Raw genomic sequence first — 15,323 nt, 5'->3', positions numbered from 1 at the left:
GTCTCCAAGTACCTTTACTAAACTAGCCTCCACCTTCCTATTCCCAGATGCTCAGTGATTCTGATATATGATGCTTTTATACAATGCTTATTGGTAGTTTAATTTATCTTATATGTGATGTGTTGTTAGCTTCTTCCCTTCAAAATTATTCATCTTCTAACGTCTTTCATGTTTCTTGTTGTTTACCTGCCTGACTAGTACCACACACAGAGTAAATGTTCAATAAGTATCTGTCAAATCCCTGACATAAAAATGGAAAGAAATAAAGGATAATTAATTACTTCTAAAATGTTTGGTACTGAAAGTGATGAAGAATATACCAGGAAGGAGAGTTTATTTCTAGCCCTTATCAATTGCCAGTATGTGGTGAATGTGTCAGTATGAGGGAATAGCTCCCAAACAGGACGAATAGCTGGGATTTTCAACCTGTTTTATTTGTAGGTGAGATGTGATTCTATCCAGCCTATTATTCTGAAGACAGAACAAGCTTTCAGGTAGTAGTTAGCGGAAAACTGGCTGTTAATGTGGTTGCAGTTTTTAACGCATCCATATAGAGGCACTGGATGATTCCTTAGCACAGATGAACTCACTGGGATACCACTTTTGAGAGAAAAGCAAGGATTTGCTGGAGAGAACCTATTGGTAGGAGTTAGAGGAGAAAGAGGAATTGTCAAAGGAAATAGAGAAAAAATGATTAGAAAAGTAATATGTGAACAAAATGAAACAAAGTCTGAAGCCCCAAGCTGTAGAATGATAGACGAAAATCCATTTATTAAGGAAGTATTGTGAAGGCACCTTTGATATTTTGTGCTTTTTTTATTTAGGGCAGATGTTTCTTCCCCTTGTCAGTGAATAGCTGAAAATTTTTAGGCAAAGTAAAAATTAGTTTAGGTATAAATTTAACAAAAAAGTCAACAAAGAGAGAGACAAAGTTGGGAACACTTGGAATAATAAAATAACAATAAAAATATTCTCTTCGGACTTTCTAAAACTTTTAACCCTGCTATACAATTTCCCTAACTATGAACAGTTTTAGAATAATCCTCAGATTCCTAGTTTTTATAATATCTCTTTGATATTAGGAAAATTTTGATCACTTCTAGTAACTCCAAAGTGTGGGAAATAGAAGTCATGTTTGTCCTTCTTCATCCTGTGTTGAGTAGTTGGGAAATCTGGAAGGGAAATAATGGCAAAATTAAGAACTGGCAAAAGCTTCCATCGGCCCCAAACTGATCCAGTGTCATGTCCATGTTTGGAAATAGTGTTTTGAGCTTATCCACATTTTGCTGGCACATTTCTCCTTACCACCCACTAGCCACAATCCTGGCCTTGGGGAATGCAAACCATCTGTAAGGTCCAGAATTTGAGGGCAAGTAAGCTGAGGACCAAGTTAAGTTGTGGGTGTGTCCTTGTGTAAGAACTAAATGGCATCCATACACTATTGAGCTTGCCTTGTGGGGGTATATTTTTTCCATAGCATGCAGAGAGAAGATACCATTTTTGAAGGAGTGTAGAGAGTAAGAGTTAAACATATGTGGGCTGGGCACAATGGGTCACACCTATAATCCCAGCTACTCAGGAGGCTGAGATCTGGAGATGTCCATGGCAAACCCAGGCAAAAAGTTCATGAGACTCTGTCTCAACAAAGAAGGTGGGCAAGGTGGCTTATGCTTGTAATCCCAGCTGCTCCTGAAGCATAGGCAGGAAGGTCTTGGTCCAAAGCCAGCCTGGGTAAAACCTGGAGACCCTCTCTGAAAAATAACTGGGCTGGAAGTGAGGCTCAGGTGGTAAGGCAAGTGTGAGGTCCTGAATTCAAACTCCAGTACTGACAGAAAAAAAGAAAGGTAAACATATCTAGGAGTGAACTCAATTATTGCATTTGATACTAAAGAGGCACTTCTATAAAATCTTTATTGGGAGAGTAAATTTTTGCACAGGCTTCCTGAGCAAAAATCTATCCTATTAGATCATCACAGTGACTATACAGACCAGTGGTTTCTGTCTTATTGAAATGTTTACAGGATAAATAAACTTTCATCCTATCTACAATTTCAAAAGTGGATTAAAAGCCAAGTGTGGTGGTGCATCTCTTTAATCCCAGCACTTTGGAGGCCAAGGCAAGAAGATCATGAGCTGAAGGTGAGCCTGGACTATAAAGTGAGGCCCTATCTTGAATTAAAAAAAAGTGGGACTAACTGAAGGTCATAGTCATGTTCACATAGGTCACCAGACTAACAAAGTAACCATTTTGCCTGACTTGCTGATCTATGTTGTCAGTAATTGCTATTTCAATGCTGAATAAATATGTAATAGTAAGGAAAACTTAATGACATTGCATTTTTATGCATTTAGACCTGGCCTAAGGTCTAAATTGTTATTTTAAATCTTGAACTGTTTTTTTTAATGCATCAGATTTTCCTTAATTCCTCCAATAAATTGATCAAATACACGGGAAAATGGGGATCAACTGACTTTTTTTTTTTTTTGAGGCAGTGTCTCACTGTGTAGTCCATGCTGACCTGGAACTCAGGATGCTCCTACCTTGGCCTCCCAAGGCTAGGACTGCCAATGTGCACCACAACACCTGGCCTCACCTGAGACTTTTTCATTGATATTTTAAATGTTATGACTTATGTCTATAGTCTGTAAAACCTTGATTGTACGGATGCAACCTCAGATCCTCTGGCCTTATATCTTGCCTCAAATTTTCTACATAAAGCCCTGGCAAACATCTTTCTCTTTAGTCACTGCCTCTAAGCAAACTATGCATGGAGGCCAGAGCTGCTCTGGATGTGCTCTATCCTTGAAATGTAAGGATGTCTAACCGAGTGAGGATGCCTAACCAAGTGCTGGCCCAGTGACATGATGCTTGGCTCTCACTGAAGGAATTGAGTCTGTTAGGATGAGTGTGGCCTTTGCAGCAGAGGAGGGTTACCCACCAGCACACTAGCCAGGCTTTAATTCCACACAAGCAACCTAGTTCTAGCAAATGGAACAGGTGCCAAGGGAAATTTTATAGAAGAGGAAAACGATAGATTAAAAAAATGAGATAAGGAAAAAAATGTTAGCTGAGGAAATCTTCAGGTTTTATATATTAGGGTTTCATACTAAATCTCTCTTTCTCTCTCTCTCTCTCTTTCTCTCTCTCTCTCTCTCTCATCTCTATCTCTCTCTTTCTCTCCCCTCTCTCCTCTCCCCTCTCCTTTTCCCTTTTCCCTTCTCACTCCCCCTCTCCCACCTCCTCTCCTTCCCCCTCTCTCTCCCTTCCTCCTCTCCCACTTGATATTTTCTCATTAATTTTAAATGGTTCCTAAAGAAGAAAATCTACGACATAGCCATTCATGTATTCACTCAATAAATATGAACTATTGTCTGTTACACATTGTGCTGGAGATGCAGATGTTCTTACAAATAAGAAGACACCTGTCTTCAAGAAATTCACAGTTCAAAAGTCTCACAGATGAAAAGATTAACCTTATGTAAAAAACATAATATGTCCCAGATGTTAGCTGGGACCTACTGGCCCCTTGAGATCCGGCTAATATCAGTACGAAACTCCTATTTCTTGTCATTTTGAGGACAAACCCTGCTCCCCAGAATCTGTCGTCCACAGATTTCCTGCTTTCTGAGGCACTCTGCATCTTGTAGCTGTTCTTTTATCTCTGTCCTGGCATACATCCAAGCTTGGGACATGGCTCCTTCTCTTCAGTCTCCCCCTCACCCCCTATCTACACCTCTGCCTCCCATACAAAGAATCATGAAAACAAGACTGATAATGTCTTCTTGTAAAAACACAAACTGAGAGAGTTTGGGTCATGGGAGAACACAGTAATAAACTTCAATGACACCGCGCACATTCCCGTTATGGGCTTATTTGACCCTTCACTTCAAGGCCTTCTCCTGTCTGCTTCATCCCACAGAGTACCCAGGCTTCTGCAAATCTTCTCTGTCATCTCCTTCTGGTCCCATTTTCCTTCTTCTCATCCCCATCTCTAGAAGATTCTTGCTCATTATTGTAGAGAATTATTCTTTTTTAATGCATCTTCATAATTCAAATCCAAGCCTATTTTGTTCACATCTACATCCATCCTAGTGCTCAGGCAATGGGGCCTTCCATGTTCCAAGATGTACTCTCTATTATCTCTAGAAGGTAGTTATGAACCCATAGTACTCTCCTCTCCTTTACATGGACTAGAGTTCATTTCTTCATTCACTCAACAATATTTATTGGATATCTGCTTTGTGTCAGGCACTGTTCTGAGCAGTGGAAATAAAATTGTATAAGGTGGGAATAGGTCCTGTCCCATAAACTTATATTCCAGGAAGCATATGCAAGATGCTGTGAAGAAACAGAGGGACTACTACTTATTTTGGGGTAGCAGACCATTTCAGAACCTGGAAAGCTGCATCTGACAGGACAAGCAGGATTAGCAAAAGTGGATCATAGGAGAGCGGTTAGACAGAGGAATTCAATGGCAACAATTGGGTAGAAAATTCTCCAACATTCATTTGGGCTGTTGGTATGAAAAACTAGTGTGTTTGATAATTCATTTGTCATCTCTCCCTGTGATTTGCAGACCTCAATGCTCAAGCAATAACTTCAAGCAGAATTGACATACAAACTCTACAAGGAGAAGAAAAGGCAGAGCCTCCCTCTTCTTTTCCATTTCCAAGTGGAGTTGATAGGCAGGAGAGGCTAGAGAGAAAGAGAGCACTAGAGTACTTCTTCTTTGGTACCTACTACCCATGTGGATCCCAGGGGAGAGGCTTTTTTGCAATCTGCCTGAAAAAGGAAGGCCAGGGCATGGCAGGAGAAGCTGGGGGACTTGGGATGGGAACTCAGGACTACTGTTACTAGAATTTATTTTCTCTCTTTCACACACACACACACACACACACACACACACATTTCTGAGATGATGTAACCCAGAGCCAGATGCAAGGCTTGGTGAGTGAAAATCTCCCTCCACTGGTTTCCCTTATTTATGGTTCAACTTGAACAAATTTTTGCTTACTTTATCCCAAATTGTATAGATTATGAAAACATAGGTTGACTAGACTTACAAATATTTTATGGTACCTGAATCCAGTTGAAGAGGGGGTTCTTTCTTATAAAGCTCTAAATAATTTACTAATAAAATAGTAATGTTTAACAGACTGTTCTTCACAGTGGGTATATCTTGTTCCTTTTTGTCCAGTTACTTAAAAATAACAGTAATAGTAGCTAACCTTTACTGAGCAATCTTGATTGTTCCAGGTAGTGGGTGCACTGAGTGGTTTGAAAGATTAACTTAATGAATTATAATACTCTTATAACAGGTGAGAATTATTATTCTAAATATTTCAGAAAACAAAGGCTTAGGTGTCAAACTCAGCTACTGAGTTTTAACATAAAGCTAATTTTTAACCCTCTGTCTATACAGTCTGCCTCCTTTTTTCCTCTTTTCTTCATTCCTTCTTTCTCTACTGTTGTCTGTTGCCCCTGAAATTAGGATTTCCAAACAAGAAATTTCCCTTTTTTGTTTGGGGTGTGCAAAAGCCAGGGTTCTGAAAATCCTGTCTTCAGGTTTCCAAGCCAACAGTTTCTTCTCAGAGCCTAATCCTTGCAGGGTGGTAACACTTTCATCATACCAGAAAACAAAGCTCTACTCAGTCCTTGGCTGGAGGCTGTGTGGCTTCTCTGCCAACCCAGCTAAAAGCAGAACGGAGGCACTTATATCTATGGTTATTTCCAAAGAATGACTTGCCCCTGGGGAAAGGTGGGTCATAAAGCAGTGCCTGAGAGTTTCTGTACAAAGAGAGTCCATGTTTTTCCTTATGTTTTTGGCATACTTCTGGATAATTCCCTTATTAGCCTTGTCCTCAAGAAATCATAAAACATATCTCATTTTAATTAACATTTGTAAAAACAGAGCCTCTATAAAAGGTATTTCTTTTGATTTGCCTTGAAACCCCTTTGTACTTTAAAAACTAAAAAGTGTAGTCTACTCAAAACATTCACTTACATACTTTCAAACTTTCTTAGAGAATGTGATACACTATACAACGAAGTTGCATGTTAATCCATAAAATAGTATCAGCCAAGGAATTAACTTTCAAGTAAGACACTGTCGTGTTCTGGGGTATGGGTTTCCACGGATCTTTGAGCATTTCCTTGTTTGGCCTTGGAGGAATTTGCTCTGGGACTTCAGCCTGGCCCTTGGCTTGCTTTAAGACTGTAAACTTAGAACAAAGCTCATGCTGAGAAGCCAGCTAGGGAAAATGAAAGCAAAAGGGCCTGCCAGGGGTTTAGTGTGCTGTGTGTTCTTTAAAGAAGGAAAGAGCTGCCGCAGGGTCAGGAGAAAGTCACTGGAAGCCCTCAAACTTGCTAATGCCAACCAGACCTTCTAGGCTCCAGATAGATCAACAAAGTCCAGAGGTGAAGTTTCAATGTAACTGTTACAGCACTGTCTGGGATTCCTAGAGATTGCTTTACTGCACACATTCTCAGTCTACTCACTGATGTTGAACCCCTAATTCCATGGGGAAAGTTGAATTCACCCCCTCCATCATTCTCCTTTATCCTCACTTCCGCCATTCCTGGAAAAGTTTCAACAGGTCTCATTTTTCCATTTACATGCATAAGTACTTATTTCCACCATATTCACCCACCAACACCCTTTCTTTATACCCTCCACTCTTCCCACTGGTACCAACCCTCAAACAAGACCTGTTTTACATTCTTGTTCTCCATTTTTGAAAATCATTTTTGTTTGTTTAAGGTAACTATACAAGGAGTTTCCTTGTGACATTTCCATGTATAAATGTATCATAACCAAAATTGGTTCTCATCTCCTCTGTTTTTTCCCCTTTCTACCTTAGTCTCCTTCTTATGGTGATTTCAGCAGGTTTAAAAATTCTAAATACATTCTTTTATAGGAAGTACATCAACCATATTCACCTTGTTTTTTTTATTTTTATTTTATTCATATGTGCAAACAATGATTGAGTCATTTCTCCCCCCTTCCCCCTGCCCCCTCCCTTACCACCCCCCTGCTCCCTCCCTTACCCCCCCTTACCCCTTGCTACCCGGCAGAAACTATTTTGCCCTTATCTCTAATTTTGTTGAAGAGAGAGTATAAGCAATAGTAGGAAGGACCAAGGGTTTTTGCTAGTTGAGATAAGGATAGCTATACAGAGAGTTGACTCGCATTGATTTCCTGTGCATGTGTGTTACCTTCTAAGTTAATTCTTTTTGAACTAACCTTTTCTCTAGTTCCTGGTCCCCCTCTCCTATTGGCCTCAGTTGCTTTAAAGTATCTGCTTTAGTTTCTCTGCATTAAGGGCAACAAATGCTAGCTAATTTTTTAGGTGTTTTACCTATCCTCACCCCTCCTTTGTGTGCTAAAGCTTTTATCATGTGCTCATAGTCCAATCCCATTGTTGTGTTTGCCCTTGATCTAATGTCCACATATGAGGGAGAACATACGATTTTTGGTCTTTTGGGCCAGGCTAACCTCACTCAGAATAATGTTCTCCAATTCCTTCCATTTACCAGCGAATGATAACATTTCGTTCTTCTTCATGGCTGCATAAAATTCCATTGTGTATAGATACCACATTTTCTTAATCCATTCATCAGTAGTGGGGCATCTTGGCTGTTCCCATAACTTGGCTATTGCATATTCACCTTCTTAATTTCCTTCTTTTACTTTTCCTCTCTCTTTAGTAACCTCCCCTTAGCATGATCTGTTTTTCATAATATTGCTTATATTTGTACTGGGCTTATGAGAGAATGTGGCTTTGGCTTTCTGAACCTGGCTAACTTCACCTAAGGTTCCATCCGTTTACCTGCAAATGACAAAATTTCATTCTTCTTTATGACGGAGTAGAATTCCATTGTATAAAAATAGGACCCATCAGCACTGTCTGTCTCATTTAGTAAAATTTCTGAACGTGATACAGTGCTGGGTACTCTAAGAAGGAAGGAGGCTGGCTTTGTTGTAAGGAACAGTGTCCTCTAGTTAATCCAGGAGTCAGAGTAGGGGAGTAATGGTCTCACTTTTGAAGAGTTCAAAGTTTACCCTGGCCTGCTATAAGTAGAAAAAAAAATTTTAATTTCAAATGTAGCACATAACCAAGTTTATTTTCTTCTTACCTGCAGAAGCGTCTCCTTTCAAAGTTGAAGACAAACTTTTTTTTTTTTTTTGTGGTACTGGGGTTTGCACTCAGAGCCTCAAGCTTGCTAGGCAGGTGCTTTACCACTTGAGCCACTCCACCAGTGAAAACAAACTTTTGCAGAGGCAATGATCACAATGATTGTGACCACTGCTCACTTTCTAGGTGAGAGAGAATTCCCTGACCATGAATCCTAACAAAAAAAAATCAGAGGACAAAATCTAACCGCTAGGTATTATTAACTATAGGTGGCAAGAAGCAAGCAAAAACCGTGTTGAAGGAGAGGAATGAGGAGACCACAGTGTGGAATACACCATGCCTGAGTCTAGCTTTCAGAGCCCAGTGACATTCAGGTCCTTTTAAGGACATGGATTGCTGGTTGGCCTCAAGGGGCCCTTGCAGCTTGTAGATCCTATAGTGATAGAGACACAATATTCTGTGTCTGGTGGGTCACCTCTGTTTTAGTATTTCCTACACCATATAGGTACATTTTTGATCCAGTTTATAACGTAGCATTATTCTCTAAAACATCTTTCTCATTAAATTGAACTACAAATCCTGGAAATGCTAAGTAGACATTTCACTGTGCTTCGTAAAGGTTCTAGATGTCTCCAAAAATGCTCTTACATGCATACTTTTGGTTTAAGTAGTTGTAAGGAAATATAATGCTTCTCTCCGGATTGTAATTGAAGGTTTACAATATCAGCTAACAGTGCTTTCACTGCCCTCTGCTGTTCTAAATTGATAATTGGATGTAGAAGGCCTCATCTTTAACATCTGATTGGGGAAGGCCAACTTTTCATTTATGGTCATGATTAATGTTCACTGGCCTATTTCAAGGATAACACTATCAGTTTGGAAAATCCCAAAGACAAAGTCACAATGGCCTGAAACCAAATAAACACTATGTACTTGTGAGTCAGGATTTTCTAGTCTTCTGGGGTTTTTTTTTTTTTTTTTTAAAGCTTTTTAAAAATTAGGATACATTTGTTGTACAGGGATTCTGGGGTGTTATTAAGTGTTGGGTGTTCATGAGTGTTGGTTATTAAATTTTCATATCATTATTAAGCAGAAATCCTAGAGAATGAGCAGAAATGGTACCTAAGCCCAATAACTAATACTAAATAAATATAAGTGGAGCTATGACAGCACTCAAGCCTTCCTTATGTTAAGCATCTAATGCTTAAGTGCAAGCAATAGAACATTCCCACAAAGCAGTTCAATTTTGCTTCAACACACTTTTTTAAGAAGCAGTGTTCTTATTTAAGATAATTTTTTGTTAGCATTTCTACCAATTGTTTCATGTTTTAAAAATAAGTGATATTTCACCAAAAAAGTTATAATTCACCTCCAAATGAGCAGCCATATGCATATTTATCAAAAACTTGCTACATTAAGAATATTTTTTAAAATAAATTCTATGAGAGTAATTGTTTTTTTGCATAATAAGTGTTGCGAAATTTTAGGGGAAAATAATTAAACATCTTCTTCTTCCTCTTCTAAATTCCAAACCAATTGAGAAATGAGCCAGAGTTAAATATAAAACTAAAAAAATCAACTTTATTATTGGTAAAGATGGTTTGGAAAACATGATTTGAGCTAGGCATGGGTGGTGCTTACTTGTAATTCCTGCACTTGGAAGGTAGAGGCAGGAAGATCATGAGTTTGAGATAGCAAGAGCCTATCTAAAACAAAACCCAAAAAACAACAAAAAGAACATGGTTTGATCTATAGCCACATTTACCTTTCTAAAACTTCCGTCCATCTCAGAAGCATTTGATACATCAACATAGAGAGGACTGTTCACCCAGGAGAATTCCGGTACGGTAGATACTTTACAACTCATTTTCCATAAATGAATGAAAGAGCAATTAACCCAAAAGATCACTTTGCTTTTCACGGAAATACCTCTATATAAATTTCAGAAGACATGGACTCTTTTCATTTATTTTGTTTGACATCAGTGACCTTCTGCTTTTTTGGACTCGGCAGCTATTAGAACAACACTCATGGGGTTATCAGAAAGGTGGGATGGCTTTGGGAACAATTTCTGGCAGCAATAAAAGGTCCCATAAGCACTGTCCCTCTTCCTTTTCTCCCTCTATCTTCAAATGTGTTATTCTTTGGTATGAAGATGGTTATGTTTAATTTCTGAGATTTGCTCAGCACCTGAAGCAGCCTGTTTTAGCTCCAGTAGGGTTGCTGTTTAATAACTTAATCCAAACAATCGACAGATCTTTATTATGTGTCTTTTAAACTAACAGCAAACAAAAAAGCAGAGCAAATCCCTGACTCTTAAGAATAGGGAGCCAATCCTGTTGATGCTATGGTATGCTGATGTTTTCAAGATAGTGGAGGACTGAGATAACTGTTCCAATGGCCTCAGATGTTCATTGGTGGCTTAGGGTGGCACTCATACATCTCACTTTCTTTTCTTTTAGAAAGTGGATATGTGAGTAACTTGATATTACCAATTTTGCTCATAATAAAGGTGGACTGGACAGTGTGAATTATGCATAAAGCTAAAATGACACTCCCTTATATTCTAGCAATTAGCATTTATTCACAGACCGGAAATCCAGCCTGGAGAAGAGAAGCCTGTCTGGACCTACGTGGAGGAGATTTACTCACCACCTGGGTATAGAGCACAGTGAATCCACTGCCTTTGAGCACAACTATTCTAAGACAGCAAAAAAAATAAAATAAAAAAAGATTGACCCTACTTCTTTTTTAAAGCAGTAAATGTAGTCCTTGTAAAAATAGTGGCTCAATGGTGTCCAAGCTTCCCACCTATCAAATTTGCTACTTTCCCATGGGAAAGAGTGACAGGAAAGATTTAGAAATGTTTTATTTTTCCATCTGTGATCCTTCTTTGTAGAAACTATGAAAAGCAAAATAATGGTTTCCCTAACACCAAATTACCCTACACAGGGAGACCTCACAGTGTAGTCCAGGGAGCTTCATAGTGCTCTGTAAACAGTCTTGAATACCTCTGGATTTACATGGTTCTCCTCAGAAATTCTCACATAGGAGTTCTCCTATCCCCATCAGAACATGGAAGAAAGAGAATATTTAATTATGTATGTAAAAAGAAATTTGAGATGCCAAGCAAAATGTGATCCTATTATAGTTTCCATTTGGAAAATAAAACACCTTATTTTTTTCTCTGTTCTTCCACCTTCTCCAAAAAAAATGTAGGAGCTAATTTGTCTGAACTAACTCATAAGTGAGCCTAGCAAATCTGTGGTAGGTACTGACTACAATTTTTCTCATCACTTCTAGCCTTTTCCCACCTAGGATTGCTGTCAGGTGTAAAGAGATAGCATAGTTGCAGAAGTTTAGCCCTTTGCCTAACATTTTAAGTCACACATTTTTAAACTTGAATCTTGACTTTCCCATGTACTAACTAGCCCCATGACCTTGGGCAAGCTACAAAAATGTCTCTGGGACTCAGTTTATTGATCATAATATGATTAATAATTTCAGTGCCTTTCTTTGGTAATGAAATAGATATCATGGGATCTGAAATATATTATGTATATATACATACATATATATATGAGTGTGTATATATATCTATATATGGCTGGGAGTACATTGTGACATTTACAAAAATTCTTACAATACATACTAGTTGAATTCACCCCTTCCATCATTCTCCTTTATCCCCCCTTCCCCCATTCCTGGAATAGTTTGAACAGGTCTCTCATACCATTTGTTTATAGGCTGCAACTACAGTAGAGAACATTTGAACTTTTGAGTGAAACAGTGGTAGGGTTGAATCTCTGTTCCACCATCCATTAGCTGTGTGACTATGGACAAATCATCTAAAAGCTCTTGTTTTTCACTGGGCTGAAAATGTTGTCACAATGAATAAAAATGACTTATTTTCTTAAATTTATCTCAGAGAAGAGAATTATAGTACCTCAGATAGAGTTTCTCTGCATTTCAGAAAATAGTTTATATACTATCGGAGGCCTTCATTTCTTCAATGACTTGCTCACTGATGGTGAGGCATACTGTGCATTACACATGTGTAGAAGCACACACACACACACACACACACACACACACACACACACACCCTGTGAACACCAAGACAGTGTGGTGCCAATGATGTCTGGTGATTTCTGTCACTGTGATGATTTAGGATGGGTTAATCCCTGTGCATGTCAGGTTGGGCTAACCACCATAAAAATTTCCCTTTGTGAAATATAAACATGCATCTTTCCAAGTACTTTCCATGTACTTCTTAAGCTTCATGATTTTCATTGGAAATGAAAATCCATGGGCATTGAGATTTACTGAACTCAGAATACTGTTGGGTAAAAATGTCAGTTCATATCCAAAAAGTTCCTTCCCCCCATAAATATCCACATTTTTTAAATTCCTTCTTTGATTTTCTTAACCACAATTTTGAATTTTAATTAGACTCAGAACTAAAAGAAGCCTGGCTTGGTCCTGAAGTTACATAGAAGTTAAGTAGGCTGCACCAATTAGTAGCTACTGAACATGGAAGTGTAAAGAACTATGCTAAAATAAGCAATCCAATCCTTTTTTGAACATATTTTTAAAAAGTAAAAACTCTCTCTTCGTTGATCTGTTTTAAGATTCCTCTTTCTTCACAGAAAGGTAAGTAACATGTTATTGTTCCCATTTCAAACTTAAATCCACAATTTACATATCTAGGTCACATATCAATCTTAGAAAGCTGAGAATGAGAATTAAACTTAGCTAATTGTTATATTTGATCAAGGGCACACCCCCAATGCTTACTTTCTCCAACTAGGCTCCACCTCCTTAAGATTCCATCACCTCTCAATAGCCACCAGCTAGGGACCAAATGCTCATACAAGAGCCTTTGGGAGACATTCCAGATCCAAACTATGACACTCACATAGTCATTGTTTCATCAGAGGTCTCGGATCTAGAGGTTCCATGTTAGTTATAGAGGAAGCTCTTTTAAGAGCCAAGTTATATAGCAAATTTTATATTTATGAATAGTCAGCCTGTCTTTGCCAATTGCTGACTGGTAGTCTGTGGAGGCCTAGACCAAGAATACTGTATAAAACTGTGGCCTTCCTGCCAGATTAGTTTGATTTCCTTCACAAGTTATCTCAGACATCATTCACTGTGTCCTCTTCCACATCTCTCCCAAGTTGATATGTTTAGCTCTGATCTCTGTTTTCTAGTCTCATTTCAACAATTTAGTTGATTTTAACACATCCCTCCACTTAATACTTGCTAACAACATCTTCAAATATAATCAATGTTTCAGAAAACTGTGAAAGAGAGCTTGGATTTTAGGGTTTATTCCTCAAAATTTTAATTTCCTTTCTAGATTCCTTGCTTCTACCCATGACATCACCATTCTGTGACTCTACAGTCATCTTTGACTTCTGCTTTTCTACATATCATACTTTCACTGAGTCTAGAGTTTTGCTTCAAATAGTGTTTCCTATCTGCTTCCAAGATGTTATCACATATAACTCGATTCCAGACTCACATCCCTTTGTGCTTGCACAGTTAGGTTTCTTTCCAAGTTCCCCTGTCTTTTATTTTCTCCCTTACAGTCCACTCTGTACCATGACTCATACTCCCAAAGGGCTTATGAACCTTTAGTAATTTCTCATCACTACTAGATTGTACCCAAGTGTCTCACCCTGGCATTTAAAATGGTTTTCCACATGGTTCAACTCTAATAATCTATCTTTACCATTGACAGCGTCATGCAGAGGGAAATCTGCTATAGCAAAAGAATTTGGACTTAAATTTCATTCGCCTACTAGTAGCTATATAATAATACATAAATTTCTTAACTTTTGTAGGCTTTGATTTCTTCAAACATAAAAATAGGGAAAATAATAGTTGACAGATTTGGTGTGAAAATTAAACAAAGTACCTACTATAGAGCCTACCACTTAGTAGGTTCGTTGCCCTCTGTCAGAGCTTTTGAAGTTTCTCCTGCCCAAGGACGGGATTGAACCTAGTGACTGAAGTGTTGCCGAGCCTACTGATGGCAAAGAAGCTCTAAAGGATGGAAATTAGGTATGGCAGGTCCAGTGGAATCCCTCCCTCTTTCCTTCTCTCTTTTCTCTTCTCTCCAATCCTGAACACAACTCATTCTCAACAAAATCCTACCTCTTCTGTGAAATATTAACTCTGTTTTTTAAATATCTTTCTGTTCTTTAAGTCCCTTTTGGAATGTATCATATTAATTGGTACTTGACCATGTACAGTACTAACTATCCCAATTTTAACTTTTTAAAAGCAATCTCTTTACTCCTTGGCATTGCCCTTTATAATTTTATAAAGACGTAACTACTAGTCAGGGGTTCACCAAAGCTGGTTTGAGGTAGCAAAGTGAGTGAATCTAGCAGATCAGAGACCATACATAGGCCAACCTAGATTTGATGATGTCAAATTGCTGCTGCATGAGTATTTTATGGAAAGATTATACATTGTTGTGAAATTTATGCATTGGAAATTTTCTAAGGTTTCTGGTTGAATTCCTTGAAAATGTCAATGGGCTACAGTATTATAATTTGATTTTTAGTTTCCCCTTCCTCCTTAGCCAGATTTGTTCAACTAAATTGAAAGACTCTAGGAATAAGCCATCTCTTCTTTCCCTCAGTTGCCCACAAATTAGCCCAAAATTGCATTCTTAGCAAGTGTCCAACTTGTAGCTTATGAATTATTTAATGATGACATTTTTTACCATTTCATTTAAATCTTAGAATTCTAAATGGTCTTTTTCTCTAATTGTCCAGTTACATCTAAAATCCACAGCATGATTTTTTAAAAAGTGAAGAAAATAGCACTAAATATTTTTGACAAGAAAAGCATGAATACCATTTGTAGGGAAATTTTGGCTACAATCATCCTTGTCAACAGTTGACTTATGAATAATCAGAGCAATTTACATTACCTTCTTCTGTTTATAGACTGCATATCTATGTTTAGTGAATTTTTTACTTTTCTAATGATTTGCCAAAATAGAAAAAATACTTAGGCTCATTTACAGGGTAATGATTATCTGTGCTCAATAACATCTCCCTGTTTCTAGATATTTTTTCACTTTCAGTTTTTAAAAATGTTCTTTGCTTTGAAAAATAATGCTAATGATTTTTTGACTAATTAAGGCTAAACATATCGTATATATCATA

General features: G+C 38.0%; 1 protein-coding gene across 2 annotated transcripts in view; it reads left to right on the top strand.

Moving 5' to 3' along the window:
- Nucleotides 1–15,323, top strand: part of Synpo2 (synaptopodin 2) — a 187,043-nt gene that overhangs the window by 79,187 nt on the left and 92,533 nt on the right. The gene's annotated exons all lie outside the window — the stretch shown is intronic.

This window comes from Castor canadensis, chromosome 9 (genome assembly GCF_047511655.1).
Source record: "Castor canadensis chromosome 9, mCasCan1.hap1v2, whole genome shotgun sequence".
Taxonomy (NCBI): Eukaryota; Metazoa; Chordata; class Mammalia; order Rodentia; family Castoridae; genus Castor; species Castor canadensis.
Note: the sequence above shows the minus strand (reverse complement) of the source record. Positions and strands in the feature narration are given on the sequence as shown.